Here is a 27,007-nt window from a genome sequence, read left to right as displayed (position 1 = left end):
ATTATGAGCTATTTAATATTTTCAAGAAGTCATTCCCTGTGCCCATATTAAATTAATTTACAACAGAATATTATATAATTTATATATGCATACATATAATAAATTACAGCCCAACTATATAATTCTACATGTATAATTAATTACATTAACCATCTACATTTTAAGCCTACAATTAGATAACCCTAAAAGACAACCCCGTTAGCATTTTTTAATAAATACTTGTGTTTGGAGCTGTTTTACAGAGCACCTGATAGCTGATAGAGCAGTGTTAACATCTGTTCTATTATTTCCAGAGGACGTTGGTTGAACGCAATACTATTCACATAAAATATGCATTTGTTCTTGACTGTCAAGTATTTCTATTATTTTATTAAAAAGTCAAAAAAGAATATAATCAGACTTCATAATTTATGTGTGACATTTTCATTACAGAAAACTTTATGCAAAATTGAATTCTAAAATTTAATTTCCTGTGATGTTTAAATTACTTACTATCTGGCTCCTCTCCAAACATCGTGATCATTGAAGGCCCCATATGAATTCTATTAAGAATACATTTTCCTGCTGCCAGAATACACAGGGTATTTTTCTAAGAAACTCTGAGAATATGCTTCTTGAATATATTTTGTGCCAGTTTAAATAGTTTTTCTCACACAGGAAAGAAAGGCAGGAACTTTCTTTCTTCTCTCTCTCTCTTTTATTTAAAAAAAAAAAAAAAACCACAGACAGATTTTCTCTGTTTCTCTCCTTCCCACCCTGCCTGTGACCTCTTATTCCTGATACCTTAACCCAAAAGAAGCCAGGCTGATCCAGCCTTGTCAGTTGAGGTTCAGCACATCTCAAGACGATAACCAGGTTCCCTGGCTTTTTCTTTCAGGCAATGCCGCAAGAGAGGCTTTGTTCCCAGTAAGGCTCACAGTAGGGAAGTCTGACCCTCTCTCTTCTCCACTCGATGTGATGGCGGGCAACTTTTTCCACCATCCCCTACTGCAGCCAAGGCAATGGGAGCAACTTGACTTAGCATGATCATTCCCAAGATGCTTTAAGAAGCCTGAAAATGTCACCGCACCTCACAGCTGCCAGAGGAAACAGGACTGCTAATAAGGAGTGATAATTTAAATAATGAGCCTTTGAGGGAAAGCGGTTACCACAAGCAGAGTTACCTTAATGTAATCTCTGGGGGAAAATAGATTTCCAAAATGTCACGTTAAATGGGGAAAACGGACCCATCAGCAGTGAAGGGGGAAGGGAAAACGTGAACAGTTGTCAATCATCCAAGGTGTGGCCGGATTCCCTGCCCAGGCTGCCCCACTCAGCCAGCCAGCAGTCCTTGGATTCACCTAGCCATCTGTTCTCCCACAGGGAGCCTCCCATGGCCAGGCACTGTACTATGGGGCTTGGAATGCAAAGAGGAACAAGACAGGTTTCCCGCCTTAAAGAATACTTAGTCTAGGAGAACAGTAACTCCTTATGTTTATGAACAACTTTGCATTTTACAAAATGATTCGATGTTGTTTCATTGAACAGTCTGTGAGGCAGGGGGCCAGGGATTAGCTCCTTTTAACAGATGAGGGAACTGAGCCCCCTTGAGTGATGGGACAAAGGTTATACCACTACTAAGTGGCCAGGTCTCCAAGTGCCCAAGCAGTCCTCTATGCTCAATCCTAATGTGGGCTCCGATGGAGGGAACCATGATATGTTCATGTCCTGACAATGGGCATGGAGGAGGAACACCTCACACTCTCACTCCAGCACCTTTCCATGGCCTTTTGAGCTGCTACCGCAGCAACCTCAACTAAAATATTCATTCTCACAATTCTCATCCAGTGTGCCACAGCAAAGTGGATTGTGCAGTCTGATTTAGGTGTTCTTGAGGAGATCACTCTGCCAATCTTATTCTCCGAGGCTGTTACCCACTGCCTGAAATTCCACGACTGTGGAGCCCCTCTTTTTTAAACCTCTTCAAGCACTCTCAATTAAAAATTGACCTTAGGAGGGCTAACCCAGTTAAGCCACAATGAGTTAGTAAGGCTCTATTGAGGATTAATTCATCCGATGCCTTTTTCCCCCATTTTTAAGCCCAACTCACCCAACACACCTTCTGACCATTGATGGGGAACTGCAAACACCCACCAAGGTTTGGGAAAATGTCTCTATAATAGCTGCTTTGTCTCTACCTGCTTTCCATCTGGCTTTCCATCTCCCACTTACGGTCCTGCTTTTTGCCCTTTAGATTCCCATCTGGCTTGTGTCCCAATCATTGCCTTCAGTTCCCAACGTGAGCTCCGCTCAGGCATGAGTTTGCCACAGTCTCCCTGGCTGTAAGTACAACATGACTTTTCAGGTCCCTATCCACCACTTGGTCTCTGAGGCACCAAGAGGATGGAGAATTAAAGTAAAGCAGGTGAGACAGAGACTTTGGGAGAAACAGTGCGATGCACAGAGAAGACTGGGACTGTGGGCCTTCCTGCATTGGCCCAAGGTGTGAGTGAGAGGGGAAGAGTGGAAGGAGGAGAGGGAAGAGGGAAAAGAGAGGTTTCCAGATTGGCCTAGGGCAATGATTCCCTGCAAAGACAATACATCCATTCCCCTGCTTTAGCAACACAGGAATTTGGAGGAGAGCCCTTACAAAAAGCAGTGTAGGAGAATGCACTGAGCAGAATGACTGATACATCTGGGTGCTCAGTTAACAGAATCGACTGCTAACAGTAACAACATGCTGATATCTTTAGGTTAGTTGCTTTCTAGAAAGTTAGACAATAGCTTCTACTTATGTTCAACAGGTGGATGAAAGAGAATGAGCAGGTGACAAGAGAGGCAAAAGGGAGTATTCCAAGGAGAAAGCCCCACATGTAAAGACAGGGTGGCCTCGCATGGAATAGGGTGGTGTGTACGTTACCACAATTGATTCACCTTTGCTGTGTCAAAAAGTGTCAATTAAAAGCGACAAGAGGAGAGGCTGGAGAGGGTCGCAGGGACCACTCTTTTGATGAGGGTGAACTTTAGCCATTTTGGCAACATGGAACGAAAGGAGGGTAACATTCCAACCAATAAACAACCCTTTAATTGCTACCTAACATTGTCTAAAAGCCCCCAAAAGGCAAAACTCGGTACATGTGATAACTCAACAAGATTTACTCTGTTCTTGAAAACTAATCATCTGTTTTGGCTTACATATCACATCCTCTAAGAAGTCTTTCCTGACTCATTTAGACCTAGTTGGCAGCCCCAGGTATAGCTGCAGCAGACTTTTGGGCCTGCCTCTTTCTTTACAGCACTTAACTGTGTGCCATCAAGACAAATGTGCTCACTCGGCCACCATCGTCACTGCAGGCTTCATGGGGGCACAACTGGTGATTGGCCTGCAGTAGGTGCTCAACGTTTGTCGAAAAAAAGCTTCCCATTAACCATACAAACAACCCTTCCAGTTGCTAACCAATGTGTCTCCTCTCCTTTACAACAAAACTTATTCAAAAGAACTGCCCATACTCACTATCTCCACTTCCTTTCTTCTCTTTCTCAGAACCACTTCAATAAGGCTCCTTCCCCACCTGACAATGAAACTGCTCTTGTCAGGGTCTCTGATGACCTCCACATTGCCAAATTCATTGGGAATTTATCAGTGTGCTTCTTACTCCCAGTAACACTTGACAGGTTGGATCCTGCCCCCTGTCCTCTTTTCTTGGTTTCTGAGACCCTTTCTCTCTTGGTTCTCCTGCCACACTCAGCAGCTCTTCTCAGGTCCCTCAACTTGTTTCTCCTCATCTCATTGACCTCTAAGTGTCAGAGTGTCCCACAGAAAAGCCTTGGATGTTTCTTCTCTATCCTCACCTACACCCTGGATGATCTTATCTGGTCCCATGAGTTTAAATATCCATCTTTATACTGGCCACCCCCAAATCTATACCTCTATCTTTAAACTCCACTCTGAATTCCATACACATTTTTCCAACTTATACTCAGTATCTTCACTTGGACATTTCTTAGGAATCTCAAATTTATCATGTCTAAAACCAAACAACATACACACACACACACACTCACACACAAATATGCTCTACCTCATCTTGCCATCACAATAAGTGTCAATTACATTCTTTTCCAGAGGAATAGAAACACCTGGCATCATCCTTACCTCCATTCTTTCTCATGTCCCCACATCCAATCCAAATCCTACCAACCTTGTCAGCTCTAGCTTTGGAATATATCCAGAATCCAACTAGTCTTTACCACCTTTACCAAATCAGAGTATCCAAGCTGCCATCGTCTCTCACCTAGATGATTGCAATACCTTCCTATGGATCTTCTGCCTTCCACCCTTAATCACACATAACAGCCAGAATAATCATTTTAAAACATAAGAAATATCATGTCACCCATCTATTCAAAACCTCCCAAAGGTACAATCTTTCCCTCTCTAACCTTAAATTTTACCACACTCCATCCCTTGCCTGCTACAGTCCAGCTACTCTGGCCTCCTTCCTATTCCTAGCATGCCAATGATGGTCCCACCCCAACTCCTTGTGCTGTACTATTTCCTCAACCTGGAACACTCTCTCCCCAGGTGTCTGCAAGATGTATTCCCTCACTTCCTTCAGGCCTCTGCTTAAATGTAACCTCTTCAGAGAGGCCTTCCCTGACCTTTATAAGATCACTTCCTGCATCATTTTCTATCATCACCCTTACTTTGTTCTTCATAGTGCCTGTCACAATCAGACATATTTGTTTCTTCTTTTAAAAGTTGTATTTCTTTCTCCACGAGAGCAAGAACTTTGCTGTTTGTTCACTACTGAATCTCCATCTAAAACAGAAGGCACTCAATGAATGAATGAATGAATGAATGAATAGAAGGAAAGGTAGGCATCTTGAAACAAGGGGTAGGAAAACACTAGCATAAGGGCATTACCTTCAGAGATGCTGATGACAGTTTCCTTAATCAACCTAGATGAGTCTTTGTGATGGTGGTGGTGGTGATGGTGGTGATTTCTTTCTGTTTTTATTCTTTGTATTAAACTCAGAACTACTCATCATTTAACCCTGCCAGCAAATACGAGTTTTCCCTGCTGGTGCTGTGATCACTGTGGTAGCATCAACTAGGAAATGAAATCTTAATCATTGCATCTGCCATGCACCCTTCACTTACCAGCCCCCAAATGAAACTCCAGCAAGGAAATCTCATTTCAGTAAAATGTGGTTGAATACAATAACTGGAGCCTTGAGCTCATAGCACATCATTATGCCCTATGCTGCTTAATCTTGAAAAGCTTCAAGGTTTATAGTGCCCTAACCCTTAAATTAAACAGAAAATCATGTGCTAGACTACTTACTTAGCAACCGACAAGCATTCGTATTATATAAGTCTACATAGTGACTTTTCAGTCTTAACTACCTCAGTTCCTTCCCAACCTAAAAGAGACAAGATTTTAAAATCTTTTAGGACACATGCTTACCACTATCAAGGCCAGGTTAAGAGCTATTGGTATTGATATCAATGGAGAGAAAAGAGGGGACAAGTCATACCAGATCTAGCTTGGCCTACCCATAAACACATAAACAGAGGAAGAAGGGGAAAGTCGGGCAATTGTATTCATCTCCAGAGGATGGGAAGGAGGCATCACAGAACCTTGGAGACTTGGAGGAAATAGCACTAAATCAGAGAGGTGCACATCAACAACAGTCCAAAAGCATCTCAGAGCTCCTGCCTTGCTTCCCATTCCAACCTGAGGGGCTTGCACTATGATTTCCAAGTACTTAACTGGGACCAGGACATCAAAATGTTGAGCTCTGTGAAAACTGATTAACATTCCAGAGCAAATGTGTTACTGGCAAGACCCAGCCATTTCCAGGAGCACCTGGCAGCTTAGCCAGGTGCAGGTTGGTCCCTATGACCTCAGGGAGTCACTTGCAGATCAGATGTCAACAGGTGAGAGCTGCAGTCACTGGACAGGTGACTTTATTGATGAAATTGGGCTTACAAATTACCCTCAAGACACACTAAGATGAAATATTGTATGCCCATTCCCTAGCAGGCTCCTTCTGGATTTGAAAGAAGGAAAGGCAAGATATTCCCTTTCCTAATAGCCATATCCCTTACTACAGTAATACTTATCCAGAAATAGACTGAGTGTTCTTCGGATCAATGATTGTGAAGATTTGTGGCATAAATAAAATCTAAAAATCCTGTGGTCCTGTAGTTGATCAAATGAAATCAAGGAGAGTAATTACTACAAGCTGGAAGATTCCAAAAAGCATTTATAGGCTGGTTCATAAGGTGTGGAAAACTTCTTTTAATTAATTAAATAAGAATCAGGTATGTTTTACAAACCACAACACTCCCAATATCTTTCAACATTCACATCCTGGTGGTAATTCAGGATAGAGTGCTTTCCTTAATCTCAGAGAAAGCGATTGCTTGAAATGGATTTGAGTCCTTGAATGATGGGCTACAAATGGTGGCCCTCAACCATGGCAATGCATTGGAATCACCAATTAGAGATCACAGTCTCTAGAGATGGGGCCAGGCAGTGGTAGTTGTAAGGATTCCCTCAATGATTCAGGGGAGCCAGAGATGAGACACGCTGCGTTACAAGAACAGACTTTGTGGCTCGTTTAGCCCAGCGTTTCTCAAACTTGTTTGATGATGAGAATCACTGGGTGAACCATGTTAAACATATGAACTTCAAGGTCCCTTTCCCTAGAGAGTGATTCAGTAAGACTGGGACAGGGCCCTGGAATTTGTGTGTTTAGCAAACACCCCAAGGAATTTTTATGACCAGGAAAATTTGTGAACCATGGACTTAATGCACCTTATCATTTTATAGAGGCAGCCTGATGTGTTTCCTATCTGTAAGCTCTTCATGGGTAGAGCCACTCCTAATGTTTCTTGATATTGTTCTCAGTGCCTCACACAAATAGTAGATGCTCAATAAATAGTTTTTGGATGAATGAATGGAATAATGGGAAAAGTAGGTGGCCCAGTTTCAAATTTTTGATTCTGCCTCAATAATCACATAACCTTGGCCAAGACAAAAGACTTTCTTTTTTTAAGACTTTCTTAATTTATTGGATGAAGAAAATGAGACTGAATCCACCTACTTCCACAGGGATGAAATAGGATTTTGTTTTCAAGATTTTTGCATATAATGTGCCAGATGTATATTAGATATTGTCAATATGAACGAGGAAAGTAAGGTCCAGAAAGGATAAGTAAGACACCCCACCACCACCTCCTACCACAGAGTTCATGAATAGCAGAGCTGAGTCTAGACCCCAAGTTCACTAAGTTCCAGCCAAGGCCACTCTGCTACTCTGCCACCGTGCACAGAGTGCTCTAGCTAGTGGCCCAGTGTAGTAGCACTATCTCTTCAGGGAGGACATCTTTCCTCCAGTCTCCACAGGAGCCCATCATTCTCAGAACTCCAAGCTTCAAGCCTCTTAGTGAGAAACCCAGAGCCACTGCAGAGGAACATCCAGGTTCCTGCATTTTTCTATAGAGAAGGACACAGGAGTGAAAATGGAGCTGTGCACCTAATGCTGCCTACACCCAAATAGGTCCAGCAGAAAAGGAAGAGAAAACCATGGGGGAGGGAGACCTGTGAGCTGAGGACTTGGTCATTATGTTCTCTCAGAGATGAAGTCCAAGGCAGCTATATGAGGGAAATGTATCTGAAGAGAGAATCAGAATGATCAAGGCAATTTCAAGTATTTTCCTCAGTCCTTTTACTCTTAGAATAAATTTTCAACACAAGTGTGCTGAGTCTACATATACTGCAAACTAAGTCATGGGAAAATTATCACATTAGTGACTTTGTTGGGTACAGAATCTGAAACCTAGTTCTGTACTGAAGATTCACTGTTGCAGCCTTACTGTTTTCTGAAGTAGCTAAAAGTGTTTTGGTTTTGCTATATCCATCTCTTCTACACTTTGAAGGGGGAAAAAAGTTATCAACCACAGAGTAAGACCAGGGTAAATAAGTAAGAACTATGGATTGTCCATGAAGCTTGGCACATTGTCTTGAAGCCCCTGAGATGTCAGTAAAAAGCTGACACATTTAAAAGTAAGCCAGGATATTCCATATCCAGAACATTAAGGCAGACATGGATGCTGACCTAGCCCCTAGGAGTGATGAGAGGAGCATAAAGTCAGTGTAGAGCAGACTTTGATGAGCCAAAAGAGTCCAAATGGTAAAGATCCATTCTACCGGCACTTCATGGGCCTGCTGCACTGGCTAAGAGCTCATAACAGGCTAAGTTCATTTTTTTCCTTTTAATGATCACATGTTGTTTTTAAGAATGTTAATACGTCAAACTCAAGAAGAATATTGTACTTTGAGATTAAAAAAAAAGCATGCCTGTGTTGGCAAATGCATTAACTAATAATTGTGGTAAGACACTAGGAAGGCTTCACCCCACTGTTCTTCTAAGTTCTGTTCTCTTAGTTGGCTTCCATCTTACACACAGGTAGTGATGTTCAAGGGGGCTGGTGGAGGCCAAGGAGTGGGAGTAGAGCAAAGTAGTTTCCCACCACAGGAAAAGGTAATACAGAGTGCACAACCAGCTAATGGCATATCAGGACATTGTTTCTGTATCAGAGGCTTAGAATCTCTAATCCATGATCTAGATATAGTCCTGGGCTTTATTTCATTTGGCTATTAAGAAAAATACCAACTTAAAATACAGAGGTGATCATATCATTTTCCTGGCTATTAATTCCCATTGCCTAGGGGAGGGCCTCAGCTTTTTAGTCTAGAATACAAGCTTTGTGCCTCTATACTATTTTCTCTGCTCCAAATAGCTCCCTCCCCCCTCAGCCTCACCTTTGGTGACCTCTTGCTCTTCCTTCAAGATCCAGATGAAATGCGATTTTCAATGTGGCTCCTTCCCTCAGTCCGCATTTGAACAGGCCTCTTTCTAGGGGACTCTTGAGAGGCAGTGTGACAGTGTGGGGGGGAAGGGGGTAGGGCAGATCACAGTTTTACAGTTTTTAGAGACACAGACAGAAGTCGGCAACTTACCTTGGGCAAATCGTTAACCTTTCCGAGAATCAGTTTGCTCATCTATAAAAAGGTATCGTCTCTGAGATGGCAGTGGCATGGTGTGTGGTAAGATCAGTGCCTGTGCCCAGTGGTGGTAGCAGCAGCTCTTCGGTGGAGCCTTCCACAAGTGTAATTTGGAAATGGCTCCTGGTTGTACAGCCTCCAAGCCTGATTCTCTGGCCTTCCGGAATCTCTACCTGCCACCCAATGTTATTTAGAAAATTCCCCTTCTATTTAAACTGCCTAGAGGTAATTCTGCTGTTTGCAACAAAGTACCCTAGCTGATGAACAGATATAACCAACTAGCTATGTGGCCTTGAGCAAGTCATGTCACCTCCGTGGCCCCAAATTTTCCCAGCTGAGATGAGGGGTTTGGGCTAAGCTATCTGAAATGCTTTCCAGTCCTAAAAGAATGTATTTATTTAACACTGCAAGTTGGTTTTTCAGGGTGACTTTTCAGGTCAATTCACAGACTAGCCTTCAGAGGACTTGCCATTTGGAGAAGAAAACCAGCACACAGCATGTTTCAAAGTATGGTTTTGCCTCCCAGAAATGAGCATGTTTCCATGGCATCACCATTATCCCCCTCAATCTACAGGAATTGTGAACAATGTGTTAAGCCAATATTATCCCCATCAAGGAGGGTTGCCACATCACTACAGGAGGCAAACGAGATGGGGGGAATTAATATTTCTGAATACCCATTCAAGAAGCAGTGTGTTAAGAACCACTATGTATTTGACTTACCTCATTTTAATCTTCAGAATAACCCAGAGGTAAGAAATATGAATTTCATTTTACAGATAAGAAACTCAGACTCAAAGCCATCCAAGTATTTGTCTAAGTTCTCACAGAAATGAATAATAGAGCAAAGATGCAATCTGGGTCTTCTTTCTGCAAGTTCAGGGCTTGGACTACTCAATTCAGGATAAAATTTGGTATAAGAATCCATCTTTGCCCTCATTACCAAGCTTACTCAAAATGGACTTGAGATTCTTATGCATTATATAAATATCCCTTTTTAGTTTCTGGTGTATTAGAATAGCTAGAAGGAAATACCTGAAACTGTTGAACTGTAACCCAGTAGCCTTGATTCTTGAAGATGATTATATAACTATATAGCTTTTACTGTGTGACTATGTAATTATGAAAACCTTGCAAATGACACTCCCTTTTTCCGGTGTCTGTACAGATAAGTAAGAAATTAAGGACAAAAAATAAATAAATAATAGGAGGGGATAAGGGGTATGGGATGTTTTGGGTGTTCTTTTTTATTTTATTTTATTCTTTTTTTTTTAGAGTAATGAAAATGTTCATAAAGTGACTGTGGTGATGATTGCACAATTATATGATGATAACATGAACCGCTGATTGTACACTTTGGATGATTCTCTGATATGTGAATATATCTCAATAAAATTGCATCTAAAAAATGGGCTTGAGAGTTGAAATAATTGTCTGATTTAACATTAGGCATATGTTGGTTTTGCCTGAATATCCTGGAAAATTCCTAATAAGGCTCATGATGAACCTTCACCCAAAATGGAATCTTACAGAGGGTTTCACTGATGGAAAGAAAGACAGTTGGATGCATACCAACAATGAAAAGGCACAATAAAAAAATACATATTCTTGTTTCCCTATACCTTTTTTTAAAAAATAATCCCCCATCCCCCAACCCCCACCCCACCATTAACCCAATTCACTTACTAAAAACAGAAAACAGAATGAAAGCCTAACATCCAAATGTATGTGCTGCTTTTGCAGGAAACTACTAAATGTTTATTAAGGCCATACCAACATGAAAGCAGAGAAGGCAAGCATCAAGCCTGGTTCACATATTGTTACAAATCTGTAATGTTAGAATAAAGGGAAAACTGATTCCTAGCAATTATGAAAATGTATAGGATTAAATCAATTGCTCTGCCAGATCTAACCAGCATCTGGGCTGAAGCAGGGGCCAAACAGATCTCATTTGGGATATTTATGAAAAATCACTTCTAAAACATAAATCAGGACAATAAACTCATCATCTGATTACCAAAAATTTTAAAGGCAGCGAAGAAAAGTGTAGTTGAATGTGAAATATGGCTTGGGAGAAGGGAGGAGGCAGGCAGCTTTAGCACAGAACCAGAAGCAAAATTCAAAGAGCAAGGAAAGGGAGGGATGAACGTCTAACACAGATAATTTAGACTGTGTCTTCCCGGACGCCAAGCAGAGTGAGGAGTCAAAGCAATTAGCCACCTCTTTCCAGACTTCCTTGCAAACCAGCACTTTCATTTCAATTATGTCTGAGGTCAGCCAAAAGGAGGCTTACTTATCCAAATAATCATTTTGGGTTTTTAATTCCCCCTACAGCCTTAAACCCAAGAAAATCGAAAGGATAATTTATGAGTCCAAATTGTGAGAGGAAGAAAATTTTGGCATATTTAGAAGTAAATAGGAAAGAGAAGATAAGCACTTGGCTTAGACACAGTCGTAATTTGTAACAGAAATATAAAGACCCTGGTTGTTGAATCTTCCCGGGGGTCAGGACTTCAGGAGGACCATGTAGGTTCTTTTAGCCTTATGTGCCCCATCCTCTGGCCCATAACTGACAAACTCAAAGTCAGAACAAGATCACATTTTCTCAGTTTCAAAGAAAGCCTAGTTCTAGACTCTACCTGAATAGATGTCTATGATTATATGATTTTTAATTAGATAATTTCAAAGGTCTGTACTTCCATATCTCCCCAACTCATGAAGACATTTATAATAATCCTTTCTTTAGCAGGGGATGAGGGGATGCCTCTGAAGGGGGAAAAACGACTGAAAATTACTGCCTTTACAGAAATCTTTTCACTGGCTGGATATATGAGCATCCCAAAACTATCATTCAAAAGAAAAATTTTTTCAAATTACAACATACAAACTCAAACAGAAAAATTTATTCATTTTACATTGTTAGCACTTACTGTATGTCATGTACTATGTTAGAAGCACAGGATGAGGAAATAATGTTATCCTCTGTGAGGGAATATGCAGTTTGGACAGGGGGATAAAGAATAGTAAAGAGATTATTTTAATGCAATATTGGAGCAAATATGGGAGAAATATGTTGAGAGAGCTATAGGGGCATGGAGAAACTGGGAGATCAAAAGCAACTTCCTGAGAGAGATGATTCTTAACAAAATCCTTATGGATGACCTGGAGTAAGCCAGAGAAAGAAGGGGCACATGATGGGGAAAGTAGGCCCTCTAGGAAGAGGAAAAAACCTGGGCAAAGGCATAGAGACAAAAGCAGTGCAGTGGTTGTGGAGAACAAAGGTGATTCAGTGTTCTTGGGGTGTAAAGTGAGAAGGAGGAAATGGCAGATGATGATTTCAAAAGGGCCAGACCAGAGAGTGCCTTGAATGTCATGTGATGGAGGGACATATCTTCTCAGAGAGAAGTTCATTCACCAGACAAAGGGCTATTTTTTAATAACTCAAGAAAATGCTAGAAGATTCCATTTATCATAAGCAAAAAAACAGCAAGGGGGAGAAGAGGAAGAAGATGGCAGCATAGAGAGAAGTGGAAGCAAGTTTGTCCCCCTGGAACAACTAATAAACAACCAGGAACAATTAGCAAACAATCTGGAATAACTGCAGGGGGACAAACATGACTGTCCACTCATCAGACACCGACCTGAACTGGGAGAAATGCCCAATATTGCAGCATAAAGTCTGTAAGTAAAAACTGTGGATCCAAGCCGGTAGAACAACATCCCTCCCCACCCCCACCCCACAGCCCAAACTGCAAAGCCTCATGGTGCTAGAGAGCAGTAATCTTCCAGCAAGTGAATATAGCTCAGCTGAGCTCCAACTGGGGTTTTAATTAACAAGCATGGACTGCTCAATACAAGATATGAATCCCCAACAAGCAGACAGAGGCTTTTGGTGACAACTGACCTTGGAGAGCTGGAGGGTGGCCATGGATTGGCCCTGAAGAGGGCTTTCTGTCCCTTTTTCAGCTCAGTGGAGAAAGCCTCAGCCATTTTCAGTTCCCAGTACTCTGACCCAGACAAGGGTAGAGATAGCACAGGCAGAGAGACTATTCAAATGCTAATGGGGGTGTATCTTCCCTAAGAGAAAAAAGGTAGTGCCAAGCTCTACTACCCACCTTCCATTCAGACCCAGACCCCAGAGCCTGGGGGAAAACAGCTATGGGCCACACCTCCTTACACCAGTTGGGAGCTACAGGTTGACAGGTGCCACCTGCTGGGCAGAAAAGCACAGTGACTTGAGGCCTCAAGGGTATATCAATCTTCTAAGACACATCCTCAGGGAAACTGAATACTGAATACTGCTTCCTCCTGGGACCTGAGCCCATTCTGGTCTGGGAAAACCTGATTGAGGTAACCAAGGAAATCAGAAGCCTAGACAACAGAAAACTACAACCTACACTAAAAAAAATGAAGTTGTGGCCCAGTCAAAGGAACAAAGTTACATTTCAACTAAGATACAGGAATTTAAATAACAAATGCTAAATCAATGCAAAATGTTTAGGGAAGATATGGTAAAAGAGATGAAGTGTATAATGAAAACTCTGGGCATATCGAAAGTTCAAAAAAACAATGGGCAGAATCTATGGAAATGAAAGGCACAACACAAGAGATGAAAGACAAAATGGAGACATACAACAGCAGATCTCAAAAGGCAGAATAAAACACTCAGGACCTGGAAAGCAAGACACCTGAAAGCCTACACACAAAAGAACAGACAGAGAAAAGAATGAAAATATATGAGCAACATCTCCAGGAATGTAAGGACAAAACGAAATGCAGGAATGTACATGTCATTGGTGTCCAAGAAGGAGAAGAGAAGAGAAAAGCAGCAGAAGCAATAACAGAGGAAATAATCAATAAAAATTTCCCATCTCTTATGAAAGACATAAAATTACAGATTCAAGAAGCGCAGCATACCCCAAACAGAATAGATCTGAATAGGCCTATGCCAAGACACTTAATAATCAGATTATCAAATGTCAAAGAGAGAATCCTAAAAGCAGCAAGAAAAAAGCAATCCATCACATACAAAGGAAGCTTGATAAGACTATGTGTGGATTTCTCAGTAGAAACCATGGAGGCAAGAAGGAAGTGGGGTGATATATTTAAGATCCTGAAAGAGAAAAACCACCAACCAAGGATCCCATATCCAGCAAAACTGTCCTTCAAATATGAGGGAGAGTTTAAAATATTCTCTGACAGACAATGACAGAGTTTGTGAACAAGATACCTGCTCTACAGGAAACACTAAAGGAAGCACTGCAGACAGAAAGGAAAAGACAGGAGTGAGAGGTTTGGAAAACAATTTTGGGAGATAGTAGCACAGCAATATAAGTACACTGAACAAAGATGACTGTGAGTATGGTTGAAAGAGGAAGATTATGACCATGTGGGACACCAGAACGAAAGACAAAAGATAAAGACTTGGACTGTATAACTCAGTGGAACCTAGGGTGCTCAAAAATTATAATAAAAGGTACAAAATATGTTGTTACATGAGGTAGAACAAATAAATGTCAATATTGCAAGGTGTTAAAAATAGGGTGGGATTGGGGGGGATACAATCAATGCAAACTAGAGACTATAATTAACAGAAACGTTCTATTATGCTACCTCTAATATAACAAAGGCAATATACCAAAGCTAAATGCATATGGGGGGGGCATAGGGAAGGGTATGGGACTCCTGGCATTGGTGATGCTTTCTGACTCTTTATTCTACTTTAGATTAATGCTATCTTTGATTTTGTTACTTTCTAGCTGCCATGTTTCTTTTCTCTCTCTCTTTTTTCTTTTTCTTTTATCTCTCTACCTTCTTTGACTCTTCCTCCTTCTTTGTGAAAAAAATGGAGATGTCCTTATATAGATAGTGGCGATGGTGCTGAATACATAAATACATGCTATACAGGGAACCATCAAATGTTTACTTAGGACAGAATGTATGATGTGTGAACAAAACTGTCAAAAAAAATGGATTGATGAAGAAACCTTGAGGGCACTATATTGAGTGAAATAAGACAGACACATAAGAACAAACATTGCAGAGTCTCACTAATATGAACTAATTATAATATGTAAACTCATAGACATGAAATATAAGTTACCAGGGTACAGAACGAGGCTAAAGAATGGGGAGCAGTTGCTTATTATGAGCAGAATGTTCAACTACGGTGAACTTAAACATTTGGAAATGGACAGAGGTGATGGTAGCACACTGTGAGAATAACTAACAGTGCTGAATGGTGTGTGAATATGGTGGAAAGGGGAAGCTCAGACTCACGTATGCCACCAGAAGGGAAGTTGGAGGTTAAAAGATGGGAATGTATAAAACAGTGAATCTTGTGGTGGACAATGTCCATGATTAACTGTACAAATATTAGAAATCCCTCTCACAAACTAGAACAAATGCATGACACTATAACTAGAAGCTAATAATAGAGGCTCATATAGGAAAAAACATACTTATTGCAAACTATATACTACAGTTAGTAGTATTTTAACATTCTTTCATCAACAGTAACAAATGTACTATACCAAACTATGAATCAATAATCGAGGGGGGTGGTTAGGGGTATGGGAGGATTTGAGTTTCCTTTTTTGTCTTTATTTCTTTTCTGGAGTAATGAAAATGTTCTAAAAATTGCAAAAAAATTAATTGTGATGGATGCACAGCTGTATGATGTCACCATGGACAATTGGTTGTACACTTTGGATATCTGGATAGTTGTATGGTATGTGAGCAATCTCAATAAAAAATAATACCGTAAATTAAAAAAAAAAAGAACAGCAAGGGAAAACTGATGCTGACCATTTTTACCCAGTAAGACACAGCTACAGCCAAAAGTGTTCACAAGGCACCCAGAGTTCAAAAGGGTCAAAGAGCCTTTTGATGCCAAAAGAAAAGATTGAAACTGGAAGATTAAATTTGGGAGATTATAACTAGTCTGGGTAAAGAAACTGAAAAATGGTGATCTAGAGCCAGCCGGAGTCAGAAAGGCAGCCAGTTGAGACTATCTTCTTTCCATAGGTTGTTGCTGGCAGTTTGTACTTTGTTGGTTGGTCAGTTGGTTGGTTGATTTGAATCAACATAAAATAGAGGATAATTCTGAAACTTCTAGTTAGGCACTGCTTATCTACCTTAACAAATTAGCATTTGAAAATTTAAGACCTTCCATTTATGTAGCAATTTGTTCTTCTCAAATATTTTCATAGACTTTCCCTTGTTTGCTCCTGTGATATAGATGGCATTGGGGATTGAATCATGCTCCCCACAAAAGACATAATCAAGTCCTAACTCCTGAAGCTGTGGGTGTGAACCCTCTGTAAATAGGACTTCTGGAGATGTTTTAATTAAGGTGTGGCCAAACTGAATGAGAGTGGGTCTCAATCCAATATGGCTGAAGTAATTATAATCAAAGGAAATCAGGCACAGGAAGAGGAACCAGACGAGGAGTACCATGTACTGGAAGTACTGCCGGAAGGTCATCACTAGAATATTGCAGGCTTGGAGAAAGCATGGCTTTTCCAACACCTTGATTTTGTACTTCCAAGCCTACAAAACTGTGAGCCAATAAATTCCTGTTTTTTAAGCCAACCAGTGTGTGATATTTGTTATAGCAGTCCTAGCAAACTCAGACAGGAGAGTCATTAGTCCCATTTTTCTGGTGAGAACACTGATGTCCCTTCCAGAAAGGATCACTACCTTGCTCTAGTGGCTGGTGGGTAAAGCAGGTGTTAGAATCCCACTTCTGACACTGAACCCAGGCACTTTCCTTTAGGTGACTGTGTCATAATAACTTATGAACAAAAAGACTGATGTTGGCTTAATTATTCTATCTTTTCTCAGGAACCTGATGTCCACACATAAAACTCTATTTTGGTAGTTCCAAAGCAACACAAGAATAAGATTAGAGGAAAGAGCGCAACTTTGGGGTCAGGCAGACCAGAATCTGACTAGCTGCATGACTCAGGGCAAGTTACCTAATTCTTTTAAGTCTCAGTTTTATCATCTGTAAATTGGGAGTAATTAAACAGTCCTCACAAAGAATTAAAAGTAACAGAAGAAAAGCATTTTAGTCGAGTGTCTGTTACTAAGTGTTGAATCAATGGCAGCTATCACTAATATGACCATTATTCTTCACCAATTTACACTCTTGTTCCAAAGGATAAGAATGAAACTCTGTCAGGAAATCTACAGAAATCTTTGCCCTATATACACTAAAAAGAGTTTCAAAATATCAAAAGCTCACTTTTGGCTGCACAGTGATGCATTTGAGCCCTCAGAGCACCCAGTAACCAGTTGCAATAATGTCCTAATGCCTCCATGAGCTATTTTATTATTAATTTCCCTCTGCTGATGAAGACAGAGAGGATACAAATCACTGACCACCAGCAATTGTTTTTCCACGTTTGGGTTATGATTAAAGGGTCTACAATGTTGAAAAAGAGATGATTAACGGGAGAAAAGTGATAAAACAGATGTTGAATAAAAAATACAATTTCCCATTGAATAAAGTAGGAGTTGTTCCCAGGAGGATTAGCTACACCATACATTCTTCCCTCGAGGAGTTCTGAGGCATTCTGTTCCTGTTCTTTTGCCCCTGGAAAAAAAAAGCCCAATGCCCCTAGAGAATCATGAATTATTCTGTTTATTACCCTGCTCTGTAATGTATTCTCTCTCTTTCCTTAAGTGTATAGACTTTCAGGTTAAAATCCAGTGCATTTCTTAATGCTTATTTCGGTCTAGGTGTCTAAAAAATGGCACCACGCCTTTCATGAACTTTAATGACAACTTTAGAAAGCTGGTTTGCTCTCACACTCAAAGAACCAAGAGTGAAATGTAATATTGCCATGCAAACCCTTCTGTTGCTGCTGTTCTGAGGAAAGTTACCAAGAGCTCTTTTCAAGTGGCTTTTTGCTAGAGACTATCTACAGCCTAATAACCAGAAGTGCGCCTCAGGGTTTGTCAACATTCTCCTCTCTGGGGATAAAAATAAATAAAATTAAAGGGGAATGGAGGGATGGGGGCAGAGGAGTCTAAGTAGAAATAAAACCAGAGACCTGAAAAAACACTGTATTATTCAAATGATTTCAAGTGTCCTGAGTTGATTAAAAAAAAAATCTAAACACCATCCACAGTACCAGAATCTAAAGAAGACACAGAACAAATTAACTGCTCTTAGGTTTATGTTTAATATTTATAAGGAGCTTTTAAACAGTTTCCTTACTACCCTCAATTCCCCAAAATACAAAGATGTTGAGTTGTACCACCTAAGGTTATCAGCTTTATTTTTAAAATTCTGTATGGAAAGTAGTTAAGATATTTTTGAGAGAAAAGGATGACACATGAGTGATTACTAGGACGTAAAAAAGAAAAGTTTGTAAGAAGAGCCTTCTTGTACTCTACCTACCTGGCACCAATTTCAGGTTAATCAACTTGTCGTCAGGAGTTAATATTCTGAAACCTTTAGATTAAAGCCAGAAATTCTTAAAGTCATTTCAGATTAAGCTGCCTATCATTGTTCCTCCTGTGGTAATCAATCTATTGCTCAACTATTTTGGCCTAACTTCCAAGCACATGGTAGGATTATACTTCCTGGATCCCATTCTGCTAGGTGGAGCCAGTGACTAGTTCTGGCCAATGACTTGCAAACACGTGCCACTTCTGAGTTGTGCATTTAATTACCATGCCAGACTCTCTAGAGATTTCACTTTACCTCTGCTATGAAAACTGAACACCCCAGAAGATTATTATTGTATCAGCCTGGGTCCAGAAATAAGGAAAACAATGATCAGCAATAGACATGCAATATATGAGAGAAATAATCCTTTGTTGTTTTATGCCACCAAGACTTGGAGATTTATTAATTTTTTTTTATTACAGCAGCATAACCTAATCCATCCTGACTGATACACTTTACTCTTCAAAACTGCACAAGTTCTATCTCACTGAAGTAACTTCCACCATTCAGGAGTGTTGTCCTATCACTCTCTTCTCCCTACTATAAATTCAGCCACAGCACTAATTCAATCTAAAAACCTTCTCTATCATACTGTGGTTAACAAATCTGATGTTGACAGAACACATTAATTTATGGCCAGGATCTTAATTTATTTATTGAGCACTTTATTAACCTATACTCTTTGCAGCCTGTGCATTTTTAATGGGTTTATAGTGGGATTTTTCTTTTACCCCTGTGTGTGAAATGGGGCCTTCATAATTCACCTGTGGCATTGCCAGACATTAATTATCAGGATTGGGGTCTCACTAATAGTTAGACCACTAACTGTAAAGATAAAATACATTCTCTTGTACTTTGCAGAATCCCCTGCCATTCCTAAGAGCAGTGATAGCACATTTTATTAAGTTTAGATTACTGGGTTTGAATTTAATTTAGATCACTAAACTGGCTAGAGTTTTACCAATATTATAAGAATGGGATCAGAAGGAGAAATGTGATTATGAATAAATAAATATTTTATTCCTCCCTTTGATGAAATAATTTAGAGAAGTATTTTTCTAGAATGTTTGGTGCTCTAGAAATATTTTTTAAGTGCCATAGGGCATTAAAAACTTATTTTAGGCAATTCCCAGATTATGCTTATATGAGACTTCTTTGATTGCAAGTAAAAGAATCCATCTTTGGAGAAAAGCAAAAATGGATGCCACTGTAATGGTATGGAAAAGCTCACAGGGTCTAAAAGAAGGCTGAGGAAACAGTTAAAAATATACAGGAACCAAGAAGTTCTAAAGAGTCTCGGGAAAAGGAATGGCTATGCAGCCTTCTAGGAACACCACCATCGGGGGAAAAAAATGAATTTCAACAATTTATTGGACCTTTAATTACTCACTTCAATATTCAAAGTCCATAGAGAAAATCTGATAGCTGAGCTTAGGTCACAGGCCCACACCAGATCTGTATCAAGTGGTGGCAGGAAGAATCTGGGGGAAGAAAAGTCCCGAGTTTTCCTTCAGCTTGCAGAGTGGAAGAGCAGGACCACTAATTTACATCCCAACCAAACTACACAAAATGGAGGAAAGAGCAGTCCCCAAAAGGATATCAAAGTGCTGTTAGTAGGGAAGATGGCTGCTGAGCCTCTAAAAACATCAAGTATCCACTGAAATTTACATAAGAACATGGACCAAGGTGTAGTAGATTGAATTACGTCCCCCAATTTAAACAGTCCTTGGTCTTGATCCACATTCTTGTGGATGTGAAGCCATTGTAAACGGGATCTCTTGAAGATGTTATTTTAGTTAAGGTGTGGCCCAACTGAATTAGGTCGGGCCTTAATCCAGATTAGTGGAGTCCTTTATAAGCAGAGGAAATTCAGACATAGTAGAAAAGAAAGCCACAGGGAGGAGTCAGAAATCAGACCTCTGCAGGAACCTAGAAGAGAAAGGAGAGGGCATCACCATGTGACAGGGAAAGCCAAGGAACCCCAAGGATTGCCAGCTAGCCGGAGCACTGCCCACCTGGGAAGAAGCAAGCTTTCAAGCCTCTGAAACCATGAGCCAATAAATTCCTGTTGTTAAGCCAACCCATTGTGTGGTATTTCTCATAGACTCCTGGAAATCAAGACACAAGAATTTTGTAGTCATTATTTAATCTTATAATATCTCAGTCAGAATTCAGTCAGGATAAAGAAAACTACTCTGGGTGTTTTGAACAGGAAGGACTTTAATTCAGGAAATTAGAGGCTTACTAAACCATTGTCATACAGAAAATCAGGTAGTACGGGACACAGCAAACTGTCACCAAAAATATCAGCAGCCTACAAAACCAAAAGAGATGACTTATAGGAGGTCATCTGAAAGCCAATGGCAACCATCATGACTGCTATCTGCCAAAACCTGAGATCTATCTATTTCTGACACAGGAGTAATAATGGGCTTTGCTTCTCTTCTGCCTTCTAAACTGCACACCTCACTTTGGTAAATTCTAACCTGAAACCTTTCTGCAATGATCCTGAGGAAAGTAATTCCCAGGTTTCCAACCCCTGCCAAGCAGGGGAGAATAAAGAATAGAGAAAAAGGTGCTGAGTTGCCAACAGGCAATCCAGCAAATTTAGTAATTATTTGCTCATTTTTACCTTTCAGGAACTGTCACATAATTGCAAAATGCATGTAAAATTGGGCTTTAAAATTATTAATTCCACTCTTCAGTTGGGTGTGTCTCCATGGTTCCTATGGAATCAATGTCTGCTCTCTGGGTCTCACCCTGGGGCCAGGTGAATAGGAAGCAGCCACCTGGGGCAGGCTGGTCTCAAAGTAATCACAGGTGCATAAGATGGCTAGCCACACAATAGAAGCACATTTCAAGCCTCTGCTTGCAGCACGTTTGCTAACATTCCATCAGCCAAAGCAAGTTACAACCTAACCCAAAGTCAAGGAATGAGAAATACACTCTACCCACCATGAATTCACAGAAGGATGTGAATGTATAATTCCATTAAAGGAGGACATGTGTATTGAGAGCTATGGTCCATTCTACCACAGTTGCCTTCAACAAACTGATTGCAAATGTTGCCTTCAACAGAAATTATCAAATCTGTTATTTCTGCTGTGGTGGAGCCATTCCTTCTTACTGTTGTGGGCTTCAAGTGGTCAGTGAGGTCCACAGTAAAACCATTAGGTGACAGGCTATCTGGGTTCTGATCTGGCAATTATTGCTTCCTATCTTATTGTCTCCTTTTAACCTTCTCCCTTCACCTCTAGCATTCTCTTTCTCTGATAGACTGTAGAAATAGCATGTCAGCCTGGTTTCTCCTTCAATCACCTTCCCTACCTTTCAGTGACATGAAATAAAGTGTTTCCAGGAACATTTTCAACCTCTCCTTTAACTTGCTTTTGCCTCCAGAAGCATCGCTGGTCTCAGATATTAGGCCACGACCCATGAATCCTGTCCAGTCAAGGATTCATATTTCTACTCTCAGCAGACTCCTACATCTCAGGATTTTGCGACAGTGTGCTTCTTGTTTTGAGGCTTGGGATGTGTCATTTTTCTTATGTCATTGAATAAAGAATATTTTTCTTTGTCTTTTTATTTTTATTTCTTCGTTTTGGTAGGTTTTGAGGGTTAAAGTGTTCTACTTTGCCATTTTAAATGGAAGTCACAAGATTATATATTGAATGTGCGATCCAATTAAAAACCCAGGATTTTTTTATATTTGGTTCTACATAGTCATGTCACCCAGTCCTCTAGCTATACAGTTGAATTTCTAGATTTAAGAGCTTAATCTCAATGTAAGTCTGTTAAATGATATCTTGTTAAATTCAGCCTTGTCCTGAAATTTTGAGGGATTCTGGTTCTGGCATGTAGTGTATAATCCAGCCCTTCCATCTTCACATCATTCATAAATTCAATCAGCTTACTGTTAATGTGCTCATCTAATCACTGCTAAAATCACTGAAGGGATTAGAACTATAGGCAGGCATTCTGATATCCCCCATGGTGTGTCAGTCACCATACTCCACTTAACCTTCATTTCTCCACCTTGTTTCCAAGGATAAAGTGATAAATTGTGTCATATGGCTATGAAATTCAGATGCTTTATTGTCTGTAGAAGTCACTGATTAACCAGATTCGGGAGCTAATAATATTAGGAGAAGGAAGCTGAGGAAGAGAGGAGGCGGGGGAAGAAGAGAAGAGGAAGAAGGAGTGCTTAGGAATTTGGTGAAGACTAATTTAATTAAACATAAATAGAATAGAAATACTGATAGTATAATACAGCCATGGAACAAAGGAGACCTGCAAAAATGTTTTATCCCCATTTCCTACACTCAGGAAAATAAATATCTAAACCAGAGTCACCAAAACTATGTTCTGCAAAACAGAATACTTAAAAGTGTCACACTACAGAATAGGTATTTTAGCTGCAGGACTTCTCAGAGCCTTTAACATGATAATATGTATTGATTTTCTCTGAAAAGAGATAAGGTCTTCAAAAGTGAACAGACTTATTTGATCAGAAACCTTTTTAACATGAGCCATCTCTTAAGATTAGTGTTATGTACAGCACATTTTATGAAATACTGATGTAAACAATCCATTTTATTGTTTGACCTACTTGTGGAACATATGGAAATGATTGCCAAATTCACCTTGCCTTTATGAAGAGGAATTACTTTAGGAAAGTAATTTTCTTTGGAAAAGGGGAAGGTAAAACAATACTTTGTGATGTTTAGCCCCAGAGACTAGAGTCAAAATGAGATTCACACAGGAAACCAGATCTGTGTTAGAGGAAGGCAGTAGGGGACAGACAAGAAAGGACAAAACTTGAAGGTACCTCCAAGCTCTGCCATTTATCAGCCATAGAACATTGTTTGCGCAAAGAATCTACCTCTCTCTTTTCTTGTCTGTTAAATGGGGAGAATATTCATTCTGCCTAGATCACACAGCTGTTATGGGTATCAGACAAGATGTCTATGAAAACATACTGTAAATGTAAAGCATTTTACAACTATAAAAATTGCCAGGGAATGCTAACAGCTACAACAAAAAGTTCTCAGTGCTTAACATAACAAAGATCTACATCTATGTCATGCAAGTCACATTCCACTGCAGATCCTTCAGGTGGGTAGTGGTGTTTGTGTGCTCTGCACAATCGGTCAGAGACCTTTCCATCGTATGGTGCTACCATCTTCATCATCTGACCACCAAGCTACTGTGGAGCTGGAACAGAGCATGGAGACTGGGCAAACACGGAAGTTTATCAATGGGACATCCCACATGGGCCCAACATACCTGCCAGGCTGCTGGAAAAGTAGCTTAGTTGTGTTTCCAGGAAGAGAGGACACGCGTACATCTATTGGCAATCTGTGACACAAGATACTACTGGTAGATGACTAAATGGAACAAAAAGGTCCTGTATTAAAGTACTATAAACCCTGCTGCCTAAGGCTCTTCTCTCTGAACCCATCAAAGTCTCTGATCCAACCTAACTAAGACTGACTCAAAAGGAGGATTTAACATTTCAAAGTGTAATTAAGTATACAAAGCACAATTTAAATCTATTCACTCTAAATAAAAAGAATTTTTGAGTATTGGAAACCAGGCAAATGAGATCCTTATTAGGATTTTCTAATAAGTAAGCTAATGCTGTCACAAAAAAAAAGTCCCTGCCTTCCTCACAGTATGAGGTACAGTATGCCTTAAGGTACTATTCCATTTTCAGAAAAGCTAAATGAGAAGCCCATTAACTATTTTTAATAATATTTTATCTTTTTACAGAAGTAATAAACATTCATTGTAAAAATGTTTAATCGAGATAGGCAGTCATACACAAAAATAACTATTATTAACATTTTCCTTTAACTATTCTATAACATATTAAAACTAAAGATTTGACACCTACTTCTCCATAAAGAAAAACAAGAATGAAATGGGCCTTTTGCTATCATTTGCCTTCTCCATACCTTAACTTTTTCTCACCCTCTGGCAATTGTGAAGAAAATCTACTCTTCACCCAGCTTATTGCTGCAACAGTAATTTCACCTGTTATTTCGGTTTCCTATTGCTACATACAAACCATCCCCAAAATAAGTCTTCAGGCAAAAACAACCATTTATCATCGCTCACAATTTTGTGGGTTGACCAGCCTCAGCTAAGTGATCGTTCTGCGTCACGCTATGTCAGCTGTGGCTACAGTCTTATGGACACTTGAATGGGTTGGAAAATCTTAGATGACTGACTCACATGGCTGATAGTTGGTGCTGGGAATCAGTCTGAGCTATCAAAAGAGCACTTGGGGCCTGTTCCACCAAGCAGAGAAGGTGGAAGGTGGGACGGCCGCTGCTCGGGCTCGGGCTCCAGCTCCCGGTGGCCCGCGGATGCAGCGGCGGCGTCCTTGGTGCAAGGAGACTGGCTTCCGGGCTGCTTCGGCGCACAGCGTGCTGCCAGTCCTCCCCCGGTTCCTTGGAGAGGAGCTGGGTGGCCTGGAGGAGCCCTGCCCCCTTGTTTTGTCGGCCCAGCGGACGTGAGCGGGCAATTGCTAATTAAGTTACTGTGAGTCTGCTAAACTGTGAAAACAGCTGTGGATCCAGCCAGCCAGAAAGGATGCAGGTCATAAATGCCCTGTTGAAAGTGAAATACTGCTGGAAAATCAACTTTTTCCTGACAACTTTGCAAAACGAGAGATTTTTTCTCTGATGGTGAAGTGTCCAAATGAAGGCTGTTTGCACAAGATGGAACTAAGGCATCTAGAGGAACATCAAGTACATTGTGAGTTTGCTCTTATGAATTGTCCCCAATGTCAACATCCCTTCCAAAAAATGCCATCTTAACATTCACATTCTCAAGGAGTGTCCAAGGAGACAGGTTTCTTATGTGAACTGTGCTATATCAATGGCATTTGAAGACAAAGAGATCCACGACCAGAGCTGTCCTTTGGCAAATGTCATCCATGAATACTGTAATACCATATTCATCAGAGAACAGACGCCTAATCATTATGATCTAGACTGCCCTACAGCCCCAATTCCATGCACATTCAGTACCTCTGGTTGCCATGAAAAGGCTTGTGCTTGGTTTTCAGATGCAGAGGAATCACTTGGCACGCCACCTACAGGAGAATACCGTCTCCCATGAGAATGTTGGCCCAGGCTCTTCAAAATCTAAACCTGGCTTTAACTCCCACATTGCAACGTGATATGCTTCCATATGATTCTGCCTCTCTGTGTCGGGTTCCCTCTGGGTATTACCCAGAGGTCCACAATTTCCAAGAAACCCTTCAGCAGTTAGAGGGTCCCCTTGTAAGACAAGACCACCAAATCTGGGAGCTCACTGCTAAAATGGAAACAGAGCATGTATGTAGGTGAGTTCAAATGAACTATTCGAACCCTTGAGGACAAAGTTGCTGAAATAGAAGCCCAGCAATGCAATGGGATTTACATCTGGAAGATTGGCGACTTTTGGATGCACCTGAAATCTCAAGAAGAAGAGAGACCTGTTGTCATTCATAGCCCTGGATTCTACACTGGCAAACCCGACTACAAACTGTGCATGTGCCTACACCTTCAGTTACCAACTGCTCAGCCAGCGCTGTGCAAACTATGTATCACTCTTTGTCCACACAATGCAAGGAGATTATGATAGCCACCTCCCTTGGCCCTTCCAAGATACAATACACCTTACAATTCTTGATCAGTCTGAAGCACCTATAAGGCAAAACCATGAAAAGATAATGGATGCCAAACCAGAGCTGCTTGCCTTCCAGCGATCCACAATCCCACAGAACCCTAAAGGTTTCGGCTATGTGACTTTTATGCATCTGGAAGCCCTAAGACAAAGAGCCTTCATTAAGGATGATACTTTACTAGTACGCTGTGAGGTCTCGACCCCCTTCGACATGGGTAGCCATCACAGGGAGGGTTTTCAGCCATGAAGTACTGATACAGGGGTATAGATTCCCCTCACTTGTCCAGAAAAACTGTATGAAGAAAGCAGTGCCTTTCCTTGCCCTGTTCTCAATAATAATGCACAAACAACAACAAAATAGTGGGAAAGTTGTAATATTCACCAGTGAATGTTTTTAGAGTGGTCACTCACCACTTCTTTCTGTCACGAATGTCAGAGTTTTCTTTGGGATCTACATGCTCCATGTTTTTCCAGAAATGTTACATCAGAAGTGCCTTTGGGATGTTACAGCTATTTTGTCAATTAGTATACCTCTTCGTTGTACTTTCATGGGACTTTGGTTCATTGTATTGTATTGTCAAAAAGCTCAGAATTGGAGTACGAAACTTCAAACCTTCCTTCTCCCAGAATAAGGATTTTCCGTAAAACTTCAGTCTTAATTTTATAGTATTGTATGTAATATATTAAACTTGAGAATCACTAAAAAAAAAAAAAAAAAAAAAAAAAGAGCACTGGGTTCTCCTCCACATGGGCCTTTCCACCTGACTTGGTCTCTCACAGAATAGGGGCTGGGTTCCAAGAGGGAGCGCTC

At 40.5% G+C, this 27,007-nt stretch overlaps 1 pseudogene; it reads left to right on the top strand.

Moving 5' to 3' along the window:
• LOC119525107 overlaps positions 1 to 26,464 on the top strand; it is a 40,962-nt pseudogene extending 14,498 nt beyond the window's left edge.
• The last annotated feature ends 543 nt before the right edge of the window (positions 26,465 to 27,007 follow it).

Source organism: Choloepus didactylus, chromosome 1, assembly GCF_015220235.1.
Source record: "Choloepus didactylus isolate mChoDid1 chromosome 1, mChoDid1.pri, whole genome shotgun sequence".
Taxonomy (NCBI): domain Eukaryota; kingdom Metazoa; phylum Chordata; class Mammalia; order Pilosa; family Megalonychidae; genus Choloepus; species Choloepus didactylus.
The sequence above is the reverse complement of the archived record's forward strand: the minus strand, read 5'-3'. Positions and strand labels throughout refer to the sequence as shown.